This window comes from Capricornis sumatraensis, chromosome 2 (genome assembly GCF_032405125.1).
Source record: "Capricornis sumatraensis isolate serow.1 chromosome 2, serow.2, whole genome shotgun sequence".
NCBI lineage: Eukaryota > Metazoa > Chordata > Mammalia > Artiodactyla > Bovidae > Capricornis > Capricornis sumatraensis.
In genome coordinates this window covers 207,910,993-207,920,192 of record NC_091070.1, presented here as the reverse complement: position 1 = coordinate 207,920,192, position 9,200 = coordinate 207,910,993, and the positions used below count along the sequence as shown (strand labels likewise).

The following is a 9,200-nucleotide window of genomic DNA, read 5'->3' as shown; positions in this document are numbered from 1 at the left end:
ACTTTGGGTACCTGATGCAATGAGCCAACTCATTGGAAAAGACCCTGATGCTGGGAAAGATTGAAGGCAGGAGGAGAAGGGGACGACAGAGGATGAGATGGTTGGATGGCATCACCAACTCAATGGACATGAGTTTGAGCAAGCTCTGGGAGTTGGTGAAGGACAGAGAAGTCTGGCGTGCTGCAGTCCATGGGGTCGCAAAGAGTCAGACACGACTGAGCAACTGAACGACAACAACAACTGGCCAAAAAAGTTCATTTGGATTTTCTGTAACATCTTACTGCAGATGTTACTTCTTATTCCAAAAGAACTTTTTGACCAACCCCATATTTTAAGAACAGAAGTCAGGCTGACCAGCATGAGGATCTCGGGGAGATGTGGCAGTGAGGCTGCTCTCAGGGACACGGGTGCCCTCCACTCCAGGAGTACTGAAGCTGTGAGCTCTGTGCCCTGTTTGGACGGTGGTGGACAAAGGGGACACTGCACAGCTGCAAACAGGAAGCTGGGTGATGGCCTGCCATTGGGGCAGGCTCGCAGTGTATCTATTTGAACCATTTTTTCCAGTTGTCCTTTCCAGAAAATGGTGTCCATAAGCAACATAGAGAAGAACTTCTGGGTGTCAGACCTTGGCAGCAGCCACTGGAATTGCTTTTCATCATGAGGGTTCTAACACCTCCCTTCCCATATAAAGAGAGAGCAAGGTAAGGAAGGAACGTGATTCTTCTTTGACCATTAGCATTCCCAGAGGAGATAAATTATTGTGCTTCGCTACCTAAATTCAACTAGATGGATATTGCATGGCCAAATAATATGCCCTTTAAAGCCCGTGAGATGTGGGCTCTACAGGACTTTTGCTGGTTGGCAGCCTGTCTGAACCCATATGAGAAGAGCATCAGAGTCTACCTCTTGGCATTCCTACAGACACCCAAATACTAAGGTTCTGTGTGCTTAATATGGGGCTAAGCTCTTGACAAGCTGAGAGGGAAGACGAAGGAAGGGGAGGGTGAGGGGGGTGATGCATGAAGTCACACAGCTACTCTCTAGTCAAAGAGCCCACGGGAATTGTGCACTGCCTGCTCCGTGTCTTTGCCATATTTACTATACCTTGGAGAACCCTCTCTTGTTCCTTCCATCTCTCCCAGTATCTCCACGTCTCCAAACATCACCCATCCTCCCAGATACAGCTGCAGGGCTGGTCCCAGGGCAGTGCAGGATGAGGCCACCCTCCATCACATCCTCCAGAGCACCCCCCCGACCCTCTCCATTAGAGACCAACCCACCCTGATTAGCAAGTCTATAGACTCAGAAGCAGAAAAAGCGCTACTCATCTCATTTATTGGGCATATTATTCTCGTCAGTGGCTTTTAAAGGATTTTGCTAATGGCTCCGGGACGGTTCACACCATCACAATTAAGACATAGCTAATAAATTAAGTTTTATGGACATAAATCAGCAGGTATGCTTATTCAGCTGTTACACCTCACTTAGAAGTGGGCTTCGCACCTTAAGATGAAGCATGATTTCCATTCGGGAGTTGTAATGGCCTTGTTAATGGAATATTAATTACCTCGCTTGTTGGACAGCAAGATGTCTGCTCCTGCTCTCCTGCCAACAGTGTTCTTAGAGAAACACATTTTTCCAACTTTGTGTCACTATGGCTGGCAGATCTCACTAAACCCACTCTGTCATCCCTCACAGAAAGACAGGCTGAAGTTCACCATCCCTTGAGGAGTCAGATAAACGAAACCTTAGGTGATTACAGTGATGGTGTGTGGTCTACCCTCCCCAAAGACACTGTGGTGTAGAAGAGGCATTGGGCTGAGGGTCAGGAGGAGTGGTTTCTTACTTCCCATCACGGTTAGTTCAGGCTGCCCTGTTTTCATTCAGTTGTTAAGTCATGTCCGACTCTCCGCAACCCCATGGACTGCAGTGCACCAGGCTTCCCTGTCCTTCACTACCTCCCAGAGTTTGCTCAAACTCACGTCCATTGAGTCGATGATGCCATTCAACCATCTCATCCTCCATCACCCCCTTCTCCTCCTGCCCTCAATCTTTACCAATGAGTTGGCTCTTCACATCAGGTGGCCAAAGTATTGGAGCTTCAGCATCAGTCCTTCAGGCTGCCATACACTGGATTAAATACCAAACTTTTAATTCTCACGGTTATGGAACACGGAAAGTCCAAGATCAAGGCACCGGCAGATTTGGTGTCTGAGAGACCTCATCTCCTGGCTTGCAGAAGGCCACCTTCTTCCTGTGTGCGTACATGGTGTTTCTCCCTCTTCCTATAAGGGCACTAATCCCATCATGAGGGCATCACCATGTGACCTTATCTAAACATAATCATCTCCCATAGGACTGTCCCCCATCACACTGGAGAATAGGGCTTCCACCTATGAGTTTTTGGTGAGGGGGACACAAATATTTAGCCATAACACTTCCACCCCATCAATAGCTAGCGTTTTGACCTCAGGTAAGCCACTTTCACTCTCTGGGCCTCCATTTCCCACTTATTACATGATATAATAAAGTGACCAGGGATAAAACTGAGTGAAAAATGCAACCCTTAGACAGATATCAGTATCGGACCATGTGCAATATGATCTGTTCTGTCCGACTCTTTACAACCCCATGGACTGTAGCCTGCCAGGCTCCTCTGCCCATGGGATTTTCCAGACAAGAACACTGGAATGGGTTACCATTTCCTACTCCGGAGGATATTCTTGACCCAGGAATCGAACTGGAGTCTCTTGCATTGGCAGGCAGGTTCTTTACCGCTGTGTCGCCTGGGACGTATTTGTGACAAACTTGCCCAATCCTCAGAGGGTGGGTCCGAGACAGCAGTGCAGCCAGCCTCCACATTTTGTCAGCAGCTTCAGGCAATGCGGGAAGGCAGCCGCATTCAGTGCAGTTAACTGGGGGAGGGCAGGGGGACAGGAGCGCAGCCCTGTCATCAACAGTGTGAGCTCCCAGCAGGGACCCTTGGCACACAGGAAAGCAGGACTATGCCATGAGAAGACCTTGAAGAGCAGTATTTTCCAGCAAGAAGATAAGCGACAGTTGGACGACGTGGGAGCGGGGACCTTGCCCTGACCTTGGACCAAGTTGATTCTAAGAACGGGCTCAGCAAAGGCAGAGCTCAATCAGGACCTAACACACCTGGGCCCAGACCTGCTGCACCCCCAAATCTCTGTGCCATCTTAGACAAGTCCACACACCTCTCTGACCCCAGTTTCTTTCTCTCAACCTAACGATCTCAAGGTCAAACAGCCTCTTCCTCTGAGAAATGCCAGTTAAAATTGCTTCAGAACGTGCATCACCTTTCTTTCCTTCATCTAGGGAAAAATCCTCAGACCCGGGATCTGCTGGAAGAATTCTTTTCTTTGCATTCATTTAGCATATCAATTCTCGCATTTTCTGCTTGAACTTGAGAGCAAAGGACTCTGGAGCTGCGCCTTTGCCTATTTAATGCAAAGTTTTGCATATTCTCCTGGACTCTTTGCCCTTCAGTTGCCCACCACAGGCTAGCCCTGCTCCCTGGCTGAGGCTGAGGCCCACTCTCTCCACAGCTAATTGGGGCAGCTGCCCTCCCCTCCCCTTGTAGACAGTGAAGTTTCAACCCAAAGTAGGATGCAGAGAAGAGGTATAGAATGAGGGGGCGGAGAGTGTTGCAGGTGCTAAGTGGTCCGGGAAAAGCAACGGTCTGCAAAGCTCATGAGACAAAACCAGAGCAGCTGATATTCTGCTTTGAGCTACTGGACAGCAAGAGGCCCTGGAGCCAGAGGCTCTCACATAAGCAGTTGCATATTTTAATGTCAGTAGTGTTCAGGAACCCCTAGGCTCCTCACAAAAGCAGAAGAGGGAGGGAAGTGCCAAGGTGCCTTTTCTCCCCTGTGGCATATTGTCCTTTATTCACTCCACAGTGAAACTGCAACCCTAGAGAGGGAAAGCTGCTTCTTACCAGGAATGGCCTTCAGAGGTGCTTTGGTCAGCTGTTACTGTGTAACAAACAATCCCAGTCTCATACCAAACTAAGCATTCATTTAGCTCAAGCATCTGCATGCACGTCAGTTGAGGGTCAACTGACCCAGGCTGGGCTCAAGTTGCAGGTTGAACTGAGGCTGCTTCTCATTTCTCTCACAGTTCTTGGTCCAGGGGACTAGCTAGGGCTTGTCCTTCTCAGGACAAGAACCAAGGCATAAGAGAGCAAATGGAAACATAAGACGTTCCTCCAAGCCTAGCCCAAGCTGACACCGTATGCCTTCTGTCCCTTTCCATTGGCTGAATCAAGTCACACAACTAAGCCCAAACTAAAGGGCCAGCGAAATATATTTTGCTGTATAGAAAGAACTGTATCTGTGGCAAAGGCATAGATACAGGGAAAGGTAAAGAATTGGGACCAATAATGCAATCCACAAAAGGAATGAGTCCCCCAGTGCTTCGTGGCTGATTGAACATTTTTCACACTTTCCTTAATTTACTGTTTATAACAGCCCTAAGAGACATAGAGCTCCACCTCTATATTCATTCATTATAGATGAAGAAACTGAAACTCAGAAAGAGGAGTCATGCCAGAGATCACAACGTCATTAAGCATAACAATGTGTACATCCATCTCTTCATCTAACTTCAAGCCCAGAAATTTTGCCATAACTCAATACTGGCTTTCCTTAAGGAGACCCTAGAGTATCTGGGATTTGTGGAAAGGCTCCCCTCATTACTTATATGAGTCTCCCATTGTCATATAATTTTATGGACAGCCAAAAGGAACTTCATTTTCTTAACCATAAATTAAAGAAATCAGGATGAAATGGATGAAATCAGGAACAGCAAATATCTGGCAGGCATGCTGCCACTAACCACTCCCACATCCACGACAGACATCACTAATCAATGATGGCACTCTTTCTTCATGAGCCTCAGATTAAGCTGCAGACAGTCACTGCTACTGAACGGGAGAGGACCCAGAAGAAGAAGGCTGTTTTTAAATGCTGTATAAACCTTTTCTGAGGCTCATCTAGTCCCCAAAGGCTATGATTCTGAAATCAACAAAAACAGCAGGGAAACAACAGTGTAAAAAGGCCACATGGCTGAGATTAGAAGAACTGATTCTAGTCCCACCTCTGCTATAACTCACTCCATGTGGGAAAGACAGTTAAATTTACCTGAGCATTTGTTGCATCAGTTTTGTGACCTTTCAAACCATGTATTTCAATTCCATAAACATTAATTGAGGATCCACCGAATGCTAAGCACTGCTATCAAGGAAATAAAGAAACGAATGTGACACCATCCCAAGGATGGCAGGGGGGTGGAGAATGCTCTGATTTCTGAGGTCCAGTCCAACACAAACACTCCACTAATATGATGCTAAAAAGCACCAAACACTGTCATGGGACTCTGAATCCTGCAGGTCCCCAAGCTTGAAGTTCTCCTCCAAGCCAGGAGTATGGGGGTTATTATGAATGAGAGGATCTGACCCCAGAATGGGGATTGCCATACTCCAATGTTCTCCATGCTCCTAGAGTGGAAGGCAAATGTCATTTCAGGGCCAAGCCTTTTCACGTTCACCTTCCAGGTTTTAGGTTGTACATTCAAGCTCTGCCACCTGCCAGCCTTGGGATCTTGAGCCTTCCACTCCCTCACTGAGCAATTGCTTTCCTTATCTGAAAAATGGGGAGCATCCTCACTGCTACGGTGGGAAGTTGTCTGATGCTATTCAACAAGCAAATGCCTGCAGCCCAGACGCCCTGAATGAGTTCACATCCCTTTCCTTCCTCTCCTTCTCACACCCCATGCTCCAGCTCAGACCTCCCTCCCAACCTCAGAGCTTCTCCCCGCTAGCTACACAGGGGAGTCCTTGGGGAACTTTTGAAAAGTAGAAATGCGTGGGTCTGATGTCAGACCAATGGCATCAGAGCCTCTGGGCATGGAGCCCAGAGAGTCATTCTTTTTGAAGCTTCCCAGGTGATGCTGATGTGCAGTCATGGGTGAGAACCACCACTCTGGATGTTAGAGTTCTCCAGAGAAACAGAACCAACAGACATTAAGATAAAAATATAGAAATAGAGGTAGGCAGGTAGATAGATGATTGATTGATTGGTGATAGATAAATATTAAAGAAAAGATAGAGAGAGATTTATTATAAAGAATTTGCTTGAGATTATGGAAGCTGAACAGTCCCAGGATCTGCAGTCAGCAAGCTGGAGCCAGTGGTATAATTCTAATCTTGATCTAAAAGTCTGAGAACCAGGAGAATCAATGTATAATTTCTAGACTTAGTCCAAGTCCAAAGGCAGGAGAAGACCAGCCCAGTGGTCAGGCAGCAGAAGTTCCCTCCTGCTTAGATGTTTTGCTCCATCCAGGACTTCAGTGGATTGAATGAGGATCTGCTTCACTCAGTTTACCAATTCAAATGTCAGTCTCATCCAGAATACCCTCACAGACACACCCAGAATAATGTTTAACCAAATATCTGGGCACCCTGTGGCCCAGTAAAGTTGACACATAAAATCCACTACCACCTGAGCCTTGGCCAACTTCTCCAGGCTTCCCAAATTCCCCAGTTCCATGGCTTTGCTCTTGCAGTTTTTTCTACCTGGAATGCCATCTCCCCAGCCCCAGCATTTTGCTAATCCAACTCTGAGCAGCCAACTCAACAGTCAAACTCCCTCTTCCAGGGAGCCTCCCATGAGCCACACCTGGGTTTCTGAGAGCAAATCTGCTCCCCAATGACTGGGATGGCTCAGAGCCTTTCCTCAGCTCTGCCCCGTGTAAAGCTTGCCCCACCCCAAGAGGCAGGGAAAGCCAAAGGGACAAGTCCTTGGGATAACTGGAAGGAAGGGTCCACGGGAAAGCCAGGTGTGGGTTACCTGCTGCCAGTGATCAGGGACCAATTTGTTTGAAGATCAAGACAAAATACCGTGAATGTCCCGGTATCAGCACGACGGCGGGCATCACTGAGGTCACAGAACAGAATCCTCCAGTTTCTCCCGCCCGCTTCCACATCCTTCCACCTGCCCACGGCACACTCCACCCTCCTCAGATCTTACCCTTCTTCCATATGCAGACGTGCAAGGAGGGACTTCCTTGGTGGTCCAGTGGCTAGGACTCTGTGCTTCCAATGCAGGGGGCCTAGGTTCAATTCCTGGTCAGAGAACTAGATTCTGCCTGCCACAACTAAGATCTGGCACAGAAAAATAAGTTAATAAATAAATCATTTTAAAAAGAAAAGAAATGTCCGAGATAACACAGACTCACCCGCACTCACAAACAGCACTCTCCTGCTCCTGCCCCAGCTCCTTCAGGGACATCCCTGGTGACCCTCACCTGCTCTCAGGAAGAACATTCTCCCCGGTGCAGAACGCCCACTGTCCCTCCTAACCTGAGGCCACATCATGTCCCCAGTAAAGGCAGGAAGGGACTTGTGTCTGGTGCTGCCTGTGCTTTCAGCCCCGGGTTGTAAACAGCTCATCCCAAGGGCTCCGAGGCCAGGTCCCTGGGCTCCATGGACCAGACCCCAGGCTGCCCTCCCCATCCCCTGCCTCTGCCTCCAGAGTCCCACGTGGGAGCCTCACTCCCGGCCAATCAACTCATGCATATGGATGGACACACAGCAGTGTGACCTGTCCAGGCTCAGAACTGACCTCATTTCCATTCAAGCTTCTTGGCAGCACACCAATCATTCTTCAAAATCGAGGCTGGGAGAAACACTTTGGACAAGTCCCCGGAAGAAATCTGGAGTCTGATCCCCCCTATCCCTTGATGGGTTCTCCAGTAACACCCCCACCCCCAGTTCTGTGGATTCTCGCCTTAGGGAGAGTCAGGAGGTTACTCCTCTTTCAGAATTTTCCTCTCAGAATTGTTTGTGCTTTGCTTTATTCAAATATCTAAACTTTTGTCCTATTGATATTTTCTCTATTTCACCATGATTATAATCCTCATTTGCTTTCTTGCCCAGGGGCACCTTGACCCACCAGCCCCTTTTTTCTCAGTGTATCTGCCATCTCGCCAAGATTTCTCTCCCACAAACAGCATTGTCCATCTTGGAGCCCTTGTCTGCCTATGGCAGTTCTGGGGCCTGTTTAATTCACTTTGGCCCCATCTTTTCCTCCTTTTCTTCTATGCACACCCGAGCTTGTTGGGGCACCTAAAAGGTGAGGTGGTACAAGGAGATAGTTTCCCTACTTGGAGCACCCACCGCACCAAATGACCATCCATCTGCAGTGGAGGGTAGGAGGGGGTCGGGCAGGGGGAGTCCGTCCTGAGTAGGCATGAAGTTTAATAGGTGTGTGGGTATGCTGAATGGTACGTGTGTGTGTGTGTGCATGCGTGGTGTGTGAATTCCTGTGCGGAGGAGTGGAAGTCCATAAGTGTGTGGAGCATATCCTGCCTGTGTGTGAAAACCAACAGCTCACCTGTGTATATGATGCAGCTCTTTCGTTTATACAGATGGTCCCAGATTTGTGATGGATCAACTTAATGATTTTGTACTTTACCATGATGTGAAAGCAATACGCATTCCACAGAAACCATCCCTCAGACTTTGACTTTTGATCTTCTCCTGAACTAGTGATATGTGGTACGTGCTGTCTCTTGATGCTGGCCAGTGGCAGCAGCTGCAGCTCCCCCTCAGCTATGCGATCATGAGGGTGAGCAACCAATGCACTTACAACCGCCCTGTGTCCAGACAACCACTCTGTTTTTCACTTTCAGTACAGTATTCAATTACACGAGATATTCAGCACTTGATTATAAAATGGGCTTCGTGTTAGATGCTTTTGCCCGACTGTAGGCTAAGGGACGTGTTCTGAGCATGTTTAAGGCAGCCTAGGCTGAGCAATGGTGTTTGGTAAGTTAGGAGTATTAAATATATTTTTGACTTATGGTATTTTCAATGTATGATACGTTTATCAGGAGGTAACCCCACTCTAAGTTGAGAAAGATCTGTAGCATCTTCGGTATTTGAGCTTGTGCCCTGTGTGGAATGTGTCTGCTCTGTGGGGAGGTGAGGTGTTTGCGGGAGGATGTGCTGGGTGTGTGGGTTTGATGGGAGCTGAGATGGGAGTTCTCACACTAGCCAGGAAGGAAGCATTTGAGCCCTTTGTCAGATAAGCCCAAGGCACGAGCTCTTTAGAAAGGTGACCCCAGGTGGAGGTGAACAGGCTGATCCCAAGTAGAAAACATTATGAGACCCAGGA

The 9,200-nt window shown here is 48.1% G+C and overlaps 1 non-coding gene across 1 annotated transcript; it reads left to right on the top strand.

The window, feature by feature from the left end:
• Nucleotides 1-7,086: 7,086 nt before the first annotated feature.
• TRNAG-UCC (transfer RNA glycine (anticodon UCC)) lies at nt 7,087-7,159 on the top strand. The gene has a single exon. It is a non-coding gene; the product is annotated as a tRNA-Gly (tRNA).
• The last annotated feature ends 2,041 nt before the right edge of the window (nt 7,160-9,200 follow it).